At 49.2% G+C, this 19,781-nt stretch overlaps 1 protein-coding gene across 1 annotated transcript in view; it reads right to left on the bottom strand.

Annotated features, from left to right (window-relative positions):
* Nucleotides 1–19,781, bottom strand: part of GNG12 (G protein subunit gamma 12) — a 126,405-nt gene that overhangs the window by 45,902 nt on the left and 60,722 nt on the right. Inside the window, exon 2 of the mRNA XM_049774425.1 lies at nt 18,635–18,687. The gene's annotated coding sequence lies outside the window, so the exon portion shown is untranslated. The remainder of the gene's footprint in view (nt 1–18,634; nt 18,688–19,781) is intronic.

Below are 19,781 nucleotides of genomic sequence, written 5' to 3'. Positions count from 1 at the left end.
TAGCCACACACAGATACACTCATATGCCACATAAATAACACAGACTCACAGAGCTAGGCACACCCTCCAATCCTGGGTTTCTACTCATATTTATATTCAATTTCCAAAGAAAGTGAGAGTGACAATAGCAGCTTCCAGGAGTGGGCCAGGCTGTCTTGCTACACACACACACACACACACACACACACACACACACACACACACACACACACATTGACTTTTGAGGCCACCTAACTTTTCACTAGTCCCCAAGTGAATAATTAGCATTAGCTTGAATTCTAAAGCGACAGTTGTCCCAAAGTCAGGCTGTCTGCCAGCTAAGGTGCCCCCCACCCAACATCAGCAGCAGTTCTCCCCCAGATCTGAGGGCCACAAGATTAAGGTCTGTGAGGTGTAACAAGTGCATCCATCTTGCAGCAGGGTTAAGGCCAGGACATGAAAAAGTGGGGGCTCCTTAGCACCCCGTGGCATCTCCAGCCATGGGAACTTGCCAATAACTGAGTGGCTCTTCTCTTGGGCAACTCTGCCAGCTCAGAGAGAGATTCTAGAAGGCCCCCAGCCTGGGGCCAACGGGGGTAGATCCAGGACTGCTGGCCCAGTGTCCAGTTTCGTGGTCCATGTCCAGAGCTCAGAGGACTAAGAGGCCTGCTGTCGGGTCAGAGGGGATGAACATTTGAGTGTAAGGTCATGGATGGTGTTTCTGAAAGTATTGACAGTCAATGACCCACTCTAAACCTTCATACCAACAGAACAATGCTGGCTGGTGGTCCCCCCAAATGCTCAGGATATGAGGCTTTATGGCTCTTGATTTCAGTAATCTACGGTGTTCATCTGACATCAGCAAGCTACCACCGCCGAACTTGCCTGCCTATGATGGACACTGCTTACGGGTTACTGTCATCTCCTGCTGAGACTACCTGCAGATTAAAAATCATCAGCTATTCTAGGACCAATGGATTCTGTATGCTTTGCTCTCTTATCTGGATGCAACTGTCTCAGTATTATCACCTAATTTATTTTAATTTGGGGGTCACACCTGATAGTGCCTGCAGGGGTCACTCCCAGCTGTGTCAGGTAACCAGATGTGATGCTGGGGATTTGAACAGGCATCAGTCACATGCAAGGCAAGCGCCTTAGCTCTAGTACTATCTTTCCATCCCTTTTCACTAATCTTTTCTTAAGTTTTTTTTTTTCTAATTTAAACACCATGGTTATAAGGTTGTTCATACTCCATTTTCCCTCACAGATAAAGCTGTTCATGACTGAGTTATTGTCATACAATGTATAAAAACCTTCACCAGTATGCATTTCCTGCCACCAGCATGCATTTCCTGCCACCAGCATCAACAGTTTCCCTCACCACTTAATCTTAGCAACTTCTCTTTTCTCTTCTAATCCCTTGGCTAATCTAAACTATGAAGAACAGTGGCTATTTCACATTGCACTGTTTTCTATGTCAAAGAGTGTTACCCCTTTGGTGCCAATCTCTGTCCCCTTGTAGAAATCTCTAAGCAAGTATAGGGGAACCAAACTGGAGGCATTTAAGTCTCTACCACTTTCCCTGGTGTCTCCCCAGTTGCATTCACAGCCTCCCTGAACCTCTGTGCTCAAAAGCACCCTAGGGCACAAAGCTGACTTTCTCTTCAGTTCTGAGAAGGTGAGTCCCACATATCAGGGTGTCCCAACACCGAGCCCCCAAAACAAGCAGGTGTACAGTCAATGCTGGGAGAATTTCTTTACAAACTCCCCTTTCCAGATGACTGCTGAGCCTTCATTTATGTTGTGGACACTGGACAACCCCTTACTCCTCTCCTCTTCCTTTGTCTTCTCTTGCTGGAGCCTGGAACACCCCAGGAAACTTGGAGCAAATAGCTCCATACCAGCAGTTCTCCCCTAGATTGTAGGGCTACAAGGTTAAGGATTCTGAAGTGTAACAAGTGATCCATCTTGTAGCAGGGTTAAGGCCAGAACACGAAAGAGTGGGAACTCCTAAGTACCCCCTGGCACCTCCAGCCATGGGAACTTGCCAATAACTGAATGGCTCTTCTCTTAGGCAACTCTTCCAGCTTATAGACTCTGCAGAGGTCCTCAAACTTTTTAAACAGGGGGACAGTTCACTGTCCCTCAGACCATTGGAGGGTCCGACTATAGTAAAAACAAAACTTATGAACGAATTCTTATGCACACTGCATATATCTTATTTTGCAATGAAGAAACAAAACAGATACAAATACAATATGTGGCCCGCGGGCCATAGTTTGAGGACCACTACTAGAGGGTCCACTTGTCCCCAAGCATGGGGACAATGGAGGTAGATCCAGAATTGCTGCTGGCCCAGTGTTCTGCCTCTCTCTCCCATCGGCTTGATCTGGTTTGGCTTTCCAGCTTCTACTGTCAGTGGACTGTCCACTGACTGCTAAGTTCGCTGACCACTACGACCCCTGCTGGTAATTTATGGGAAGCACAGCTGGCCTGAGTCTGGAGGGCAGAGCCCTGGGCATGGGTGACAGCCCAGGTGACGCAGCCCGTTTGCACTGGGCATGAGTGCACGATAAGTTGCCATGCCTTGCCTATGCCCATGGGGATTTGAGAATGCTGCCCACAGCTTCCTGGGCTCCTCTGCTCCCTGGCAAGTCTTTGGGAGGACCGGGGGTGTCTCCCCAGGGCGCCTATATGCTCTCACTCCCTGGCTTGTTTTGGCTTTCAGGCTACATCAGCTGCCCATGTACCCATTCCGATCCTACCTGCAAGCACCACTCCTGTCCTCACTACAAACCTCCACCCACTATCAACCGCGGGCCCTGGCTTCTACATCCCCAGGGGTACGCCAATGTCTCTTCATCTCACCTCTTCTCAGGCCTGCTCGTACATCTTTAATGCCAGCTTGGTATTTTTTCCTGTATTTTGCCACAGTTCCCTAGGTGTTCTATTCCCATCTGAACCTGCTTTTCCTGACCTGGGCTCCAGCCCTGACTTCACAGGGAGAAAAAAAAATAGGATTCCTTTCTTGGATCCCTTTATACCTAAGAAGGCACTTCCTTCAGAAAACCCTCCAGTTGTGTTCTTATGGCACCTGGATTCCTTTCACTGGGAGAGGGAAGAATGGAGAGTGGGGTGAGGTCTTCCCCATCAGCAGCAACTTCCCGAGACCCCTTCCTCCCATAGCAGGCCCTCAAATCTGCTCCTCCAGAGTCCTCCCCTTGCCCTTTTGCAGAACATTCATCCCTTCCTCTACCATCAGAGGGTCCTGGATAAGCCCCCTAAACAGCAAGGTTCAGCTTGGGGTGGGTGGCAATTGCAGTGGTAGACACAGAAATCCAGGGGGAGCCAGCTGGGGTGCTCCAAGGCCTGAGGAGCCTAAGGCCTGAGGATGCATTTTCCCCTACTTTGTCTTAATGCAGGGGTGGGACAGGGGATCCCCACAGCCTTCCTGCACCTCTGGGTGGGGTGTAGTTGGGTTCCACCGCTGGCTCACACCTTCTCCAGAGCAGAAAGGACCTGCTGAACTTTGAGCCAGTTCTGGGTTCCTCTTAGTTATGGTCCAAACAGACCAGGGTTTTGAGAAGACCCTCAGGGCTAAAACAATCTAACTGAGATTTTTTTTTTTTGGGGGGGGGGAGGCCACACCCAGCGGCACTCGGGTTACTCCTAGTTCTGCCTTCAGAAATCACTCCTGGCAAGCTCAAGGTATCATGTGGCATTTCGGGAATCAAAACCAGGTTGGCTTCGTGCAAGGCAAACACCCTACCCACTATGCTATCCGCTCTAGCCATGACACTGAGATTCTTTAGTTCAATTTCTTCTGAATTCTGGGGCTCTGGGGCTATTCCTTACCCAGTACTGTGCTCAGGGGACCATGCGTGGTGGTGCCAGGGAATGGATCACACACAGAACAGAAGTTTCAGCTCCTGGTGCTGTTTTTCAGGCCCTTCCCGTTTTGGCCTTTTATTTTTAAAAGTGTTCTTCTTTTTGTGTGTGTGTTTTTTTTAAATTAATTAATTAGTTAATTTTTTTGGTTTTGGGTCACATCCAGAGGTTCTCAGGGGTTAATCCAGTCTCTGTGCACAGAAATCACTCCTGGTAGGCTCAGGGGACCATATGGGATGCTGGGAATCAAACTGGTGTCCTTTGAGGGTTAGTTGTGTGCAAGGTAGATGCTCTACCACTGTGCTATCACTTCAGTCCCCCCTTTTGGCTTTTTGACTAGAGAATTGCAGACAGACAAACGCAAAGCTCTGTGAGTCCTGTGGCTAACAAAAGCCCCGACAAGCATTGCCACATGTCCCATCATGCCCAGCGCCCACTTGGGTCAGGCGCTTAAGGTTTGGATAGAGTCCAGGACAGGGACCAGGGACAAGAAATCTATACCAGTCTGTCCTTTTCTGGGCATTGCATGAGTTCCAGACATTTGCTTGTTTATATGAGGCCTTGAGGCCTCTACAATGCAAAGTTTCTACAGAACAGAGATACATAGACATGTGTCTGGAAAGACTTTCTATCCTATGTTGGGTCCCAGGGGCATGACTAGCCCTGGTCCCTGTCCTTTAGAGGACACACCTAAAGGATAAATGATCTCTTTACCTGTCACTCTTTTGATTTGCAGGTGACACCTACCCAGCAGTGCTTTGGTCTCACTACTCCTGGCTCTGCCTTCATGGCTCACTCCTGACAGGGCTCAGGGAACCATATTCAGTGCCTGCAATGAAAACCAGGTTGGGCATGTGCAGGGCCAGTGCCCCACCCACTGTCCTATCTCTCTGGTCCATTGCGGGGTTTCGAAGAATGAAGATGGCTTGCAAAATAACCAAAGCAAAATGACAATGTACGCTGTGCTGGTGTGGATTATTCATTCTCTGGGACTTGGGGGATAAGATATGTGTGTGTGTGTGGGGGGGGAGTGCTTGATTGAAGTGGAAGCCTCATGCCCAAATCCTAAGGGAATAGGAAGATGCAGGTCTGGAAACAACACTGACACAGGAAATAATCCACATGCAGGTAGATAAAATAGGTTCAGGAACTTCCACCACAAGCTATTTGCCAGGAGGCAAAGGTACCAGCAGACATCCCAGCTGCGGCAAAGAAACCACAAGCAGTTGCTCCATAAGACCCAATAAAGATTGGGAAGCAGAAGACCACCCCCTAGGGTGGAGAATAGATATGGAAAGGGACCAATCCAAAAGGCACTTCAAGCCAAAGGTACTCACAGTCCAATAAGTGATAAGCACCAGCAGAAGAATTATCCTGAATAGAATGAAAACTCTGTTGGTTTTTCCAACAGCTGAGCTCCAGGAAAATTTGCAGGCCTGGGCACAGGGAGAATTTTCCCAGGGGACCTTGCAGCATGCAGGTAGGGGGCGCTTATTCCTACTTATTCCCAGTTTATTCCTAAGAGCCCAGTAACTGGCAGCCTGTTCGGAGACAGATGGGATGGTCTCAGGAGGCAATGGAGCCCAATGGGGGACCTCTCTACAGGCCCAGCAACCAGGGGCAGCCTCCAGCTCTTCATATGTGCACATGAGAAGAAAAACTTCTGTCCAGAGCGGATGGTCCCAAAGTGGGCAGTTCCTCTGTAGTAGTGGGGAGTGGCAAAAAAGGGTGCTGGAAAAATCCGGAAGTGCCTCCTAGCTTTGGGTGCAAGGGGCGGAGAGGCAGGGCAGTGCTTCCTGTTATAAAGCAGAAGCCTCATGCCCCAATTCCAGAGGTTTGGGGAGATGTGGGTCTAGAAGCAAATGCCGACACAGGACATAATCCACACACATTTAAGGAGATAAAACAGGTTCATGGATTTCATTGGTGGTGGGAAGGTTTCACTGGTGAAAGGTGTATTTGTGTGTGTGTGTGTGTTTGTGTGTGTGTGTTTATGACTGAAACCCAACTACAAACATGTTTGTAATCATGGTGCTAAATAAAAATATTAAAAATATAAGTCAGTGGCACAAACTGTTCAGGCCGCTGCCTTCCTTGGCAGCCTTCACCCTCTCCCTCCCTCTTTGCCCCAGAACAGCCTTCTCCAAGCACACTGGACATTGGTGACAAGAGGCACCCAGGGGAACCCCAGAACATCAGTGGTCCTAAGCTCCAAAGTCCATGGTCACTAATCTGGGGCCAGATTCCCCCCTCCCCCCAATGGGCACCCATCCCAGAACAGCTGGTTTCCCCAGCTCAGATCAAAGCACGGGGTGCTTGGCATGACCCCATATTCCACCAACCTACATACTCAAGCCTGCCTCACGGCGACACCTAGTGGCCAGCTCAGGCAAGGCAGGGCCCTGATGCAGGTGGGTCAGATCCAGTGAAAAGTTGCAGGGTTGGGAGAAGAGAGGGCGCCTCCATGGACAGTGTGGACACCTTGGACCCGAGAGGGACCCCCCGATTTAGCCTCTATCTAACTTCCACCTCCAGCAACAGATTTCCTGGCTCACCCGGATCTTTCAGCAGGAGTCAACCCTAAAGTTTAGGCAGATCCTCCTGGAATCAAGCTTAGTTTGGCTGGATGGTGCCAAACACCTTGTGCCATCCCCTGCCTGGCTACACGGGGGCGCTCTCCGATGCCCCACCCGGTTCCCCTCCAGCTCTGGACTTCTGTGGGTATAAACGCAACTAGGGGTAGGACCCAGTTTGCAGGAACCACTCCTTAACCTCCTCCTTGGATCTTATAAGAGAATTCAGGAGTGAAAAAACCCTGCTTGGGGGGGGGGGTTGGGGTACAGGCCTTGTAGGAGTCTGGCCTATCATCAGTCCCCCACTCTTGGGGTCCCCTGAGCACCCAGGCAGCATCATCTGCTCAGACTCGAGCTGATTTGCCAGGGGGGCCTCGGGCTGGGGGAACCCAGGAGGAGAGCAGGGACTTAAGGGGCTCTAGTGCTCACAGCTTTAGCTTCTGCTCTCACTCAGATACTGGGTAGTTTTAAATAAAGTTGGTGCTCAGGGGTTATTACTCTTGGCTCTGCGCTCAGAAATCGCTCCTGGCTGGGGGGACCATATGGGATGCCTGGGATTGAACTTGAGTTGTCCCGGGTTGGCTGTGTGCAAGACAAAAGCCCTACTACTGTGCTACCATTCTGGCCCCCAAATAAAATTTTAATCGAATTACTGTGAGATACAATTACAAAGTTGTGTTTGTGCATGGCATATATGTGATATGGTATGTATGTGGGGTGAAAGGCATATGGTACATGTGTTCCATGTCATGGTACATACCATATTGGCCGGCGTATAAGACGACCCTTCAACCCATGAAAAACTTCCTAAAAGTCGGGAGTCATATTATATGCTGGTATACGGCATGCTGAAACTTGTTCCAGCTTCAGGAATGAGTGATCCGCAACCCTCTTACTTTTAAGAAGTAACTTACTTTTTAAGACTTTTAGGAAGTTTTTCATGGGCTGAAGGGTCATCTTATACACCGGCAAATACGGTATTTGCCACGCCACGTTTGTTATATGTGTGACGAGGTGTATATTATATGTATGGTATGCATAATGTGTGGTATCTTCATCATGTGTGTGATGTCTACAGTGTGTTCGCCATGCATATATGTTTGTCATTGTATGATGTGTTAGCCATGTTGTGGTGTGGCCGTGTGTGTCCTGTGTGTCCATGTGTGTGTGTCGCGTGTGGTGTTTGTCATGTGTAGGCTGTGCAGTCCAGGCTGGCAGGCCCTGGCCCAGAAACTGACTGCTCTGCTCCTTCCCCCAGGGTTGTGTTGGGAGGCAGGAGAGGGCAGAGGGCTCTTGCAGAACAAGTAACACCAGTCTCCCTGCAGACTTGGGCGAGGTGCTCTGATATGGGAGGGAAAATAACTTGATGCTGGGACCTTTTTTTCATACCTAAACCTCAAATGAGATGAAAAAGGAGGGACCAACTCTGTAAGGCAACAATTAATACTCACGCAAATCCTCCGCTAAACATTGGGGGGAAGTTCTCACAACAGGTTGGGTCGTGAATCCCTTCCTTGGGAAAAAAAAAAGTCCCCAGAAAGCAACTTCTCTCATGTCTTAATGATCAACACATCTAAAAAAGCCTAAATCCTGGGCCCCAACACCCAGAGTGTTGGGGGATCAGACAGGAAATGTCACACTGCAGCCTTCAGGTGTTTGGTCAGGAGCTGGTGTCTGGGATATAGGGACACATTTACCATTTGGGGTCCAGAGTATAGGTGAGGTTTTCATTAGAAACACTTTTGTGACAGGAGATGCCAAAGAGGAAAATGTCAGAGTAGTTGTGGTCATTAGAAGCCACAGAGTAATAACCCCAGGAACCAGAGCCAGAGCACAATGGGTAGGCACATGGTCAACCTGGCATCCCATATAGACCCCAGAGCTTGCCAGGAGTGATCACTGAACGCTGAGCCAGGAGTAAGCCCTGAGCTCCATCAGGGGTGGCCCCCAAACAAACAACAACAAAAAGATTCATACCTGGGAAAGCAAGTTTTCTCATTGTGGCCATTTTCCTTTTTGGCTTTCAAAAATCCACATAAATAAAATGAGCTATGAAGTTACTGTTCCCTTGCTCTTTCCAGGCCTCACTCAAAATTTTCAGCCAGAAAGTTCAACCAGCCTCGAGTGATGGCACAGTGGGAGGGCATTTGCCTTGCAAGCAGCCAACCCTGGACGGACACAGGTTCAATACCCAGATCTCATGTGGTTTCTAAACATGCCAGGAGTAATTTCTGAGCGATGAGCCAGCTGTAACCCTTGAGTGCTGACAGGTGTGGCCCCAAACAAACAAACAAAACAGAAACAAAACCTCAAACATACAGAAAGTTAAACCAACAGTGGCAGAGTTTAAACATGCATGGCTCATTCTTAGGATTTCAACATGAGCATGGGTGAGGGGAACATAAAGGTCAGGACCCCCAAATCCAGCGGGTGGATGAGAATTCTAATCTGCAGCTTAAGAGATAGCATAGCAGTAGGGCTTTTGCCTTATACGTGGTCTATCCAAGACGGACCCGGGTTCAATTCCTAGCAATCCCATATGATTCCCCTCCCCCCAGCCTACCAGGAGTGATTTCTGAGCACAGAGCCACCACCGAGTGTGGCCCAAAAGTCAAAAAAGGCACTTAATCCTACTCTTAGGATAACTGTTTTAAGTACAACCCACCCCTAAATCTCCACACCCCCCACCCCCCAAAGCGAGCCTCCAGGCCTCCAGCACTAACTTTATCCGCTTGATCCCTTCTCAGTCTCCTCTGACTTAAGGCTCAGGGAGGCCAAGATTCCAGCCTCTGAGACTGCTGCAGTTCTCCACAAGGGGGCGACCTTGACCAGGAAAACCATTGGCAAAAGGTAATTTTGGCTTTTCCTCAGCTATTCCTGCAGGAACCTTTCCTTGTTCCTCCAGCCACACTGAATCCTGGCCCCTCAATGCAAAACAAGGGAAAGGCCCCTCTTAAGGGAGCCAGTCAGTACATTGTAGGACCGGATGGCAGAGTTGGGGATTTGCCAAAGCAGAGGCAGTTTTGAGTTTCTGAGTTTCTCACCTACTCTCAGCTGGCCCATACCTCCCCAGGGCCTCTTACTGGCTCCTCTGCAGGGCAGCCCACCAGGCTTCCCCTTCATCCAGGAACCACCAGCCTTTGCCAGTGTGGGCATGAGACCAGCTTCCCCCAGGAGAGCACATCTGAGGGTGCTCAGACCCAGATGCAGATGGGGCTGTGCAGAGACAGAATCACCCCCATGGAGAAACAAGAGGGAGTTTTGGTGCCTTGGTGCTGAGCAACAGGCCTAAGCATGGACCCAGGGTCACAGGATCCCGATATTGGTGGAGTGAGTGTGGTTGTGTCCTGAGCTATGACACAGGCAGGAGCTGGTCTCCTTAGAGGAGCTGGAGGGCCTCAAGAGCCACAGGGTAAGGATGGAGTCTGTGTCCTGGACACCAACCTCAGCTACCCTCTGTGTCCTGCCAGGAGAGGAGGAATATGGGGGCCCTGCCCGGGAGGTCCTTCTTCCTGCCCCCAAATGTACAAATCCATCCTTACAGCTGCACTGTTTGCCCCATCTCCTGCTTCCCTAGGAAGGAGAGAGGGGGAGAGAGGGAGAGAGAAAGAGACAGAGAGAGAGAGACACACACAGAGACAGAGAGACAGAAACAGAGACAGAGAGAGAATATCTGGGGAGGGAAAGGTGGTGATGGTGGGATGTGTATGGAGGTGTATGGAGGTGTGTGTGTGTGTGTGTGTGTGTGTGTATCTGTCTGTCTATCTGTCTCTCAGCTAGAAAAGTACTTTCTGTTTCCCTGACCCAAGTTTTCAGTAAGGACCAGCCCAAACTCAGGTGTGTGATCAGAGCTGGGCTCTACCCCACTTGGACAGCCCTGAGAAGCCCCAGGAAGGTGTGTGCTTGGAGGAGACAGGACTCCTGGCTCCAAGGCCCAGCTCCATCTGCAAGGGTCCCAGTTTGGGTTATCTGTTGACTCAGGCCCTGCCTCCTTCCCGCGCCCCACCCCAAACTGCCCACCCTGCCTAGGGCAGCAAGGAAGGTGGCTCTGGACCCCCTCACCCACGGCCCCATGAATGGTACTAGTGTGTCCACACAGGACTTGTGCCATGAAACAGTTTCTCCAAACTTGTGGCAAAAGCGCTTATGGAAGAGCTCCCCTGTTGAGCAGGTGTGGCTGGTTCAGGTTGTTGAGCTGGGAGGGGACCCCAACCTGCTCCATCTGGCAGCAACCTGCAATGCCTAAGCCTAAGCAAACCAACCACATGCATTCTTACACATTCTAGAAAAAAACTGCACGAACAACTTGGGGCACAGAAAAGTTTCCATGAAAGCCATTAATCATGGGAGCTTGGCTGCACCGACCCTGGCCTATTCCTGCAGGGGAATCAAGGGCCCTCAAGATCTGGCTCAGTCTCTGGTGCTGTCCAGGCCTAGTACCCTCACTGCTAGAACCCTGTGACCTGCCCCCCGCCCCATTATTTCACTCAGATGGAAACAGTGAGTGAAAAATTCAGCATCTGACCCCAGCCCCTGGGTCTCTCTCCTGTACCCTCAGTCCAAAGGCACATTGTGCACTGTTTTACAGAAGCACATACATGTGGATTAGGCCCCTCCAGCATGACCAAAGGAGCATGAAAGGGGGCTTCTGTGGCTGCCCCATAGAGGTGCTCAGGGAAGTATAGGTATATCCCTGAAAGTGCTCCAGGGGCATGTGGAGTCAGAGATCAAATCTAGGGTCTTGCACATGTGAGCTCCTTTCCCTGACCCTAATCATTCCCCAGCAGCAGTTTTGGGGGCTAGAAAGACAATATAGAGGTCGGTGACTGTCTCATATGCAGCTGTCCCAGGTTCAATACCTGACACCTTATATGGTTCCTTGAGTATTGTCAGAAATGACCCTGAGCACAGAGCCAGTGTAAACCCTGAGCACCATTGTGTATGACCTTAAGATGAGAGAAGGAAAAGGAAAGTCAGCAAGGAAGGAAAAAGAAAGAAAAAGGAAACAAAAGCAAGAGAAAGAAAGAAAAAGGAGAGGGGAAAAAAGAAAAAAGGAAGGAAGGAAGAAAGAGAGAGAAAGAAAAGAAAGAAATAAAGAAAGAAAGAAAAGAAAGAAGGAATGAAGAAAGAAATAATGAAAGAAAAAAAAAGAAAGAAGGAAGGAAAGATAAGTCCTACCCCAATGGGGCCTGAACAAAACACACCATGGAGCCAAGCAAGCAAGATCTCAGATCAGGTGTCGTGTCCTGGTGACAGGCAGGAGCACTGGTGGCTGAGCTAAGCACAGCGTCTCCAAATGGGCAATGTAGGCAGTGAGGGCAGCCTGTGGGGGGCAGGTGGCACAGGCCCAGTGCTACCTGAGCACCATGGGAAGTCTGCTGGGCTGTTCCTCTCCCGAATTCCTCTCACTTCCCAGACCCGCTCTCTCTCTCCCAATTTTCTCTCCACTCTTCTTTCTCCTCTCTCTCACACTAACATTCCCATCCACTCCTATCCAGGTACACTCACCACAATTCACACACATTTACACTAACATATTCCTACATTCAGATTCACACAAACATTCGGTCACACACTCACACATTTACACTCACATATCCACACAATTCACACTTCCACATTTTCACACACACATTTATATATCCACATCCACACACACACATTCACACACTTACATCTTTATGCAACTCTCAGATATTCCCACCACCCCTGAAGATGGTGCAGGGCCCAGGAGCCAGGCCTGTTGCATCTTCCAAAGACACCAATGACCTGACACTTGGTGGGGTGTTGGGAGGGAGGTCAGAGAGGGATCCCCAGAAGGGGGCTGGTTCTGGCACCAATGGAGCTTTCCTCATTCTAGGGGGTGCTGTGGAGGAGTCTCAGGTTGGCCAGAGAGAACAGAAGATCCCTTAGATGTTTCCACTGGGGCAACAAAGTGGGAAATTCCAAAGCAAGAGGTGAGAGGATCACATAAGGTTCTCTAGGGGGTGGATGCTGCTGCTCAGAGCCACAGGGACATAAAAGTGTCAAGACAGCACAAAGGAAATGCAGACTCATGGAGGCTCAGGTGGGAGCCTAGAAAAAGGGGTCCCAGGGGCTATCTCTGGAGGATTGGGTAGGCAATTTGTATGTGACAGCAGCCTAAGGATCCAGAATAAGGGGGTCCCAGGGGGATGGAGAAAGCCCCCTCTTGTCTCCCAGAAGCTTGGATATCTTCAAACATGCTCTGCCCTTGAAAGTCTCAATCTGGGGGAGTGGTGGGGCCCAGAAAGGAGACAGATGCCTTGTAAAGGTCTGAGTGCCAGATGCAACTGGCAGGTGCAAAGTTTCAGAAGACCTTGAGATAGTTCTAGGAGCAGCCAGGAAAAAGGGTCCCCTTCCCTGTTGGCTGTGCTGAGCCCTGCCTGAGTGGGAGCTGGGTTGATCTGCCCCACAGGGGTTGTTGGGCCTCTCCCAGGTTGGAGAGAGGGACATGTGTGCCTATGAACCTCTGACAAGACAGCTGGGTGGGGGCCCAAGAATCCCTAGAACTGCTATCATTGCTTTCACTGCCTGAGCAGAGGCCCGAGAGGCCTGACTGAACCCCACTCCTTCCTGCCCAAATCCCGAGATCTGCCTGGCCACTGTTAGAGCCACATGAGTTGTTTTTAAATTTTTGGGGGAGTTGCTTTTGGGTCACACCCGGTGACGCTCAGAGGTTATTCCTGGCTATGCTCTCAGAAATCACTCCTGGCATGGGGACCATATGGGATGCCGGGGATCAAACTGTGGTCTGTCCTAGGTCAAAAGCATGCAAGGCAAGTGCCCTACCATTGCACCACTGCTCCGGCCCCACTGCATGAGTTATTAATGTGACTTCTCCTGCAGCGCCCACTGACCGGGACTACAGAGAGAATCAGTTCCAAGTGGCACAACTTTTTGCCAGGCTCTGCTGATAACTGTCCTAACCAGAGCCAGGTAAACAGGGCTGACATCTCCCCCGCTCAACCCTGTCACCAGAACCCGCTTTTATGGAAGGTCTCAGGTGAGGTACCTACACCCCACCTCCCTCTCCAGCCCCTGCTACCAGTTGAGTGCTTCTATAAAGCCAAGACTACCCCTCAAACAGGAATCCTTTTCCACTGGACTCCCAGTGCTAGCAAATGTAACAACAGAGTTTGGGGACCATCATAGGACTTCAAGATTCTAGTATTGGTGGCTGGGATCTCTCAGCAGAGCTGGGGGGAAATATTTGGCTTTGGGGAGAGAGTGGGCCAGTAGGGGGCGCTGGGGCAGGCAGAGGTAGGCAGAGGTACCTCCAGTGGCGCTGAGGGGTTATCCTGGTTTTCCATTCAGAAATCACTTCTGGCAAGCTCAGTGGATTATATAAGATGCTAGGGGTAGAACTCAGGTCCACCATGTGTGAGGCAAGAACCCTCCTTATTGTGCTTCACTCTGGCCTCACTGACATAGTTCCCAACACAGAGCCCACAAAGCACCAGGCACGTCATGTAATGAGCCTTGGTCAGCCTAGAAACCTGTAGAGTGGCCACATGTAATTGAATGTAACAGCCCAGCCGCTGACGGCGTGTCTGCCCCAGAGGGGTCATATTTATCAGTGAGATTGAGCTTCTCAGGTAGAGTCCAGACAAGAACATGAACATTTATTTATTCCTGCTCCATTTCAAAACAGGCTCATAGGGCTGGAGGGATAGCACAGCAGTAAGGCATTTGCCTTGAACGCAGCTGACCTGAGACGGACCCAGGTTTGATTCCCGGCACCCCATATGGCCCCTCCCTGAGCCTGACAGGAGCGATTTCTGAGCACAGAGCCAGGAGTAACCCCTGAGCACTGCTGGTGTGGACCTCAAACAAAAAACAAACAAACAAATCAAACAGGATGAGGGGACAAGGTCACCAGGAAACCAGCCAGGACCCCACTAGTGAATTGAAGCCTCTGGAATCCCTCCAGTGTTTCTGGCTCCACAGATCCCTTGCCCAAGACCCCTGCCAACAGCAGAAGTTATTGGCTGGGCTTCCAGCCTGACTCTGCAGCAAACGGCTGGCCCAGTGGACCCTAGACCAGGCAGTGGTGACCAGAGAGCCCTATGGAGCCCTAATTCTAAACCCATGGCCTTTGGTTCCTAGAAATGTAACCTGCTTGTCCTTTTGTCTTTTTTTCTCCCTGGGTCCCTTGGATTTCTGCTACAGGTGGCTTTTGCCTTCCAGCCACTAAGAACCTTTTCCCCTCCAGGGCCAATTAGCTCAGAGGGCCTGGGAAGTCACAGCCAGCTGGGAGGACAGACCTTGGCCCACTCAGACCCCTGCACTGGGCTCTCAGCCCTCAACCCCACACAAGGCTCTACACTCACTCTGACCCATCCTTACGCGCCCCCCCCGTTCCTCTCTGGTTTTCAGAATCTTGCTGTAGTAGACCCGCATTTAAAAGCCAACTCTGGAACTGGAGTGATAGCACAGAGGCAAAGCAATTGCCTTGCAGGTGACCCACCTGGGACAGACCTGGGTTTAGTTTCCTGCATCCCATATGGTCCCCCAAGCTTGCTAGGAGCAATTTCTGAGCACAGAGCCAAGAGTAACCCCTAAGCACTGTTGGTTGTGGCCCAAAACTAAAATAAATAAATAAGTAAAATAAAAACCTATCTCTATCAGCTGGACAGATTAGTGCATACACTCCTTCATAGTCCTGGTTTACAGCCCTTGGAGAGTTTTTACAGTCCCTGATGTCCCTTCATGGTAACAGCCCAGCCCAGACTGACTTCAGGACTGTTTCTGGGCAGGATACAGCTCCAGAGGTTTTAATCTGGGGTTGGGTGAGTCCGGGTCACAATCACTAGGTCACAGACATAAAAACAGTCAGAAAGTGACTGCAATGGGGGAGTGATGAGGGCTGGCTACTGCTACCCTGTTGTGGGGACTCCCCTGTCTATGGATAGAGAAGTGACAGTCTCAGACCAAGTCAAGTCTTGTGCCATTTCCCATCTCTCTCCTTCCTGTTCTTCCTGTTTTCCCTAAACCTTTATTCTGAGGAGCCAGCAGGGGGAGTCCTGTGCTGCAGCCACAAGCACCCCACATGCTGGTGTTACTCTCCCACCCTGAGTCTTTCCCAACTCCCACTGCCCAGAAGGTGGGCGACACTCATAATTGGCTGTAGCAGTTGGATGCATTTCCTTGCTCAGGTCAGCACATTTTAACAGGCCCTGGAGGTGGGAACAAGCAAGGAGCCAACTCACCAGTGGGTAAGTAGGTGCTAATGGTATCGGGTAATGAGAACATGGATACATTCTGCAAGTCTGAGCTTATGTCACATGCAGCAGGAGCACAAGTGGCATTGGGCAGGCAGCATTGCAGCAATCCAGCCATGCCCTGCCTGGTCCCAACTACCATCATTCCATCCATCACTCTCCTGACCCCTGCCTGAGCTAACCAGCGCTTTCCGAGCACCCACTGGCTGGCTGCAGAGTTCTGAGCCACAGGGCACTTCAATACCACTTAATGTTGCTAATGCACTGGGACAGACATTATCTTTCCTCACCTTCCTGGCATTTTTGGGGACCAATATTATTTTCATTTTACAGGTGATGTGGAAACTTAGATAGGTCCTAGAGCCAGGAATGGGCAGATCTGGGGACCAAACTCAACCTTATAGAAATAAATGTCTTGTTTATTTTCCGTAACCAGACAACGAAGGGTCACTTGTTGCAAGACATGGCAGAACCCCCCAGTGTGCTTTAGAATGGCTGAATTTATCCCCTATACCTAGCCACCATGGACAGCCCAGGGGATATGGGGAAGCTGCTCATTCAGCAGTATCTTAAGGGATCCCAAGAAACAGCTAATGGTGGGGGCATGGACCAGATCCTGGATGCCTCTGGCTGGTTCAGTGTCTGTCCAGCTGTGTGGAGCAAGGAGTATAGACATTGATTTTAGCTCCAGATGACAAAGCATCTTAGGACTAACCAGAGCAGGGAAAAGTGAGCTATAGACAGCATTGAATTTTTGAGGTTTTTCAGAGCACAGGAAAACTCAGAGAGCAGGGGAGAGAGAAGAAAATTTCTCCTGGGTCTAGAAGGGAACGAGCTGCAGAAAGTATCTTCCAGAGATGTGGCCAATCGACATGTTTGATTGGTGATCATGAAAAAAAAAAATCTGGGAGAGAGACAAGAAAGGCTGGCAGGGTCAGGTAAAAGAAGTGGAGACAGGCAGTAGGGCGTTTGTCTTGCATGCAGCAGATCCAAGATAGATGGTGGTTCGAATCCCAGCATCCCATATGATCCCCTAAGCCAGCCAGAAGCGATTTTTGAGTGTATAGCCAGGAGTAACCCCTGAGCGCTGCTGGGTGTGACCCCCAAAGAAAAACAAACAAACAAACAAACAAACAAAAAGAAGTGGGAAGACCAGAGAAGTGTTTCTGCAGATGAACTGGTAGATTTCATGTGGAGTGATGCTGAATAGAATAGATGGAGGGAGTGATGGCAAGTGGGGAACCTGGCATTAGGCAGGCCCTGGAGGAAGCCGCTGAACCAAATTTGATTCTGGAAAACAGGAAGTGCAGAATGGTAGGACCTGTCCATCAGGATGGAATCCAGGGACAGAATCGGGGACAGGAGAGAGATCCCCTCCCTCTCTCTCTCTGCTCTCTTTTCACGATAACACAGCTTATTTCGTGTGTGTGTGTGTGTGTGTGTGTGTGTGTGTGTGTGTGTGTACTCAACCACCAGTGCTCTGGACTTACTCCCAGTTCCTGTATAGGGATCACTGCTGAGGGTATTCAGGAACTGAGTGTTGTGAATCATGTTTAAAATAGGGTGTCCAAATAAGGACACAACTAAATATCCAAGCCAAAGTCAATGACAATAGAATCAAGGGATCTAAACTTTAACAATCTAAACTTAAAGGGGTCTGTTACACTGGCAGGCCAGGGGGCAAAGGGTGGTGGTATAGGATGCACTCGGGGGCCATTGGTGGCAGATGGTTGACACTGACTCATGTATATCTGAAACTCAACTATGAAGGACTCTGTAGATCACAATTGTTTCAATAAGATAAAATAAGAAATAAGGTGTCCAGCCCACTGAGCCATCTTCAGGTTCCATCACAGCTTTTTTTTTCATGGGGCTCAGCAACATTGATCATGAGAAGAATACATTCGCTTGCTCACTGTGTCCAAGCTCCTAGTCAGGTTATTCTGTAAACATTCTCTCTAAGCATTTCACTCTCTGTCTTTATCTTGCAGAATCGAGGCTGGCCATGTATTTGGCTGTGACTCAGTATGTGGGGAGGCACTTTGGAACCAGTTCTAAGCATTCATCTCAGATGCTCCTTCGCTTCCCCTAGCACCCTGCCTTCTTATCACCATGTAAACAAGCAGAGGGAAGGATGGTGAAATTCAGTTTTAATCACTCCCTACCTCTCCTCCAACACCAGAAACAAGCCTTGCTTCCCTGACCTGTCTCTGACTGCAGACACATAAACAGTCCCCATAGAAACCAGAAGCAATACATGGCTAAGCCTAGCCCCAGAGACTTCTGGGATTAAAGAAATGATTATTCTTTGAAGTCAGTTCATTTTGGGGGTGATTTGTTACGCAGCAAATGCTAACCGATACACAAGACAAATAACAGTACCGCCACACTCACAAGAAATCCAGACACCTTGCCACTAGAAAGTAAATGACATTCAAAAGAGGAAAGAAAGCTCTGTATCACGGCAGAAATGTTATCGTACAATAATCACATTTCAAAGAGAGATGAGAGGAAAAAGAGCAATTTGAGAAGACCCATATGCGAAGTCACGAGAATAGTCTTTTCATTACCACACACGCCATGAGACTGTCGGAATTCCTTGGCCAGAAGAACACTGTTGTTTTGGAGACTGCTTGAAATGAAAGTCATCAACAAGGGCCTGAAAATAGTCTCCTTACCAAATATATGTATGTATATGTTTTTACTTTAATAGTATTTGGCATTCACTCACGGATCTCTTTCCTGACCACATTTTAGCACAGGAACATAGATCAATGTGTTGTTTGGAAGGCATCAAAACATTTAAATCATTCAGAGAGAAAAAAAATAAGTGAGAATAAATAGACATCCAATTATAGCGTTGGTAGAGACGCAGCTAACTTAGAAGTGTGAATATCATTGCAAAAATAATGTCAACCAGTCACTTTGATCCAAAAAAGAATGGGAACTCACCAGCAGGAGGCTACGTGGCCCACGGTTTTCAGGTTCTGAGTGGTGGGATGAATCTGGAATAGAACGAAAAGAAACCACCATAAGTCAATCACTCTTTGTGGTTGTGCTTTTGATCCCAAGTAACTGCCATGATGCTGAGCACTGATTCATTTCGTGAAAGATCAGCCAAGACTTTGCTGGCTCCTGGTGGAATAGGGAGTTTTATTTTTGCCGACATATTTCAACTTCCTGGATAGAGCGCCTTTTTTTTTTTTTTTTTTCCTTCTCACTGGTATCAGGGAGTACTGAAAGTTTAAGGCCACTCTAACTATAAATGGTAGTGTTTTCTTCCAAGCTTTTCCAAGTCAGCGGAAGCCTGCCTGGCTGTTGAACTTGCTCCGAGTCCTTTAACTCCCTCTGCCGCAAGCGAGTCATCACTCCCTTTATAGATGTCATTAAAAATATGGGTGATGGGAGATCAGTTGGGGAGATGGCTCAATGGGCCGGAGCACACTTTTTTGCAGGCAGGGTTCTATCTTAGGCACGCTGTGTCTTTTGAGAACTGCCAGGAGTAGGGAGTAACTGCTGGGTATCCCCTCCCCAACTCTGCACACACACACACACACACACACACACACACATGCAAGCACACGCACATACATGCATACACACACAGTAGTCTACCATGAGTTGGTCACCTGATCAGATATAGCCACAGACTTGTGTGCATTTAGGGCTGTGTTGATAAATGGAAATGAAACATTTATATTTCTAATCTAAAGCTTCCAGTAGCAACCTTTAAACAGCAAGAAGAAACCGAGATGGTAGATTTTTCATACAACATGCCATTTCTCTCGGGTAGTATCATTTCATGATGCCACCAACATCAAAGGCAAAAATCATCTCAACTAAGCCCATAGTCACAGTTTGAGTGGCCTATGGGCACCATGACTCCTGGCTACCACATCAGACAGCACAGGGCCAGCAAATTCAGTGCACGGAAAGATCTTATGCCTAGCAGTTGGGCACCACTCCAACTGATGATACCTTCTAACTAGTCACTGTAGCAACAGCAAATCTTGACTGAGATCCTTCTGGAGTCAGGCTCCTCCGCTATAAGACCTGATTCTTTTATAGTTAACTTCAGGGGGGCGGAAGAGGTCTTCTA

The sequence above is a fragment of the Suncus etruscus genome, chromosome 6 (assembly GCF_024139225.1).
Source record: "Suncus etruscus isolate mSunEtr1 chromosome 6, mSunEtr1.pri.cur, whole genome shotgun sequence".
NCBI classification, from domain to species: domain Eukaryota; kingdom Metazoa; phylum Chordata; class Mammalia; order Eulipotyphla; family Soricidae; genus Suncus; species Suncus etruscus.
The sequence above is the reverse complement of the archived record's forward strand: the minus strand, read 5'-3'. Positions and strand labels throughout refer to the sequence as shown.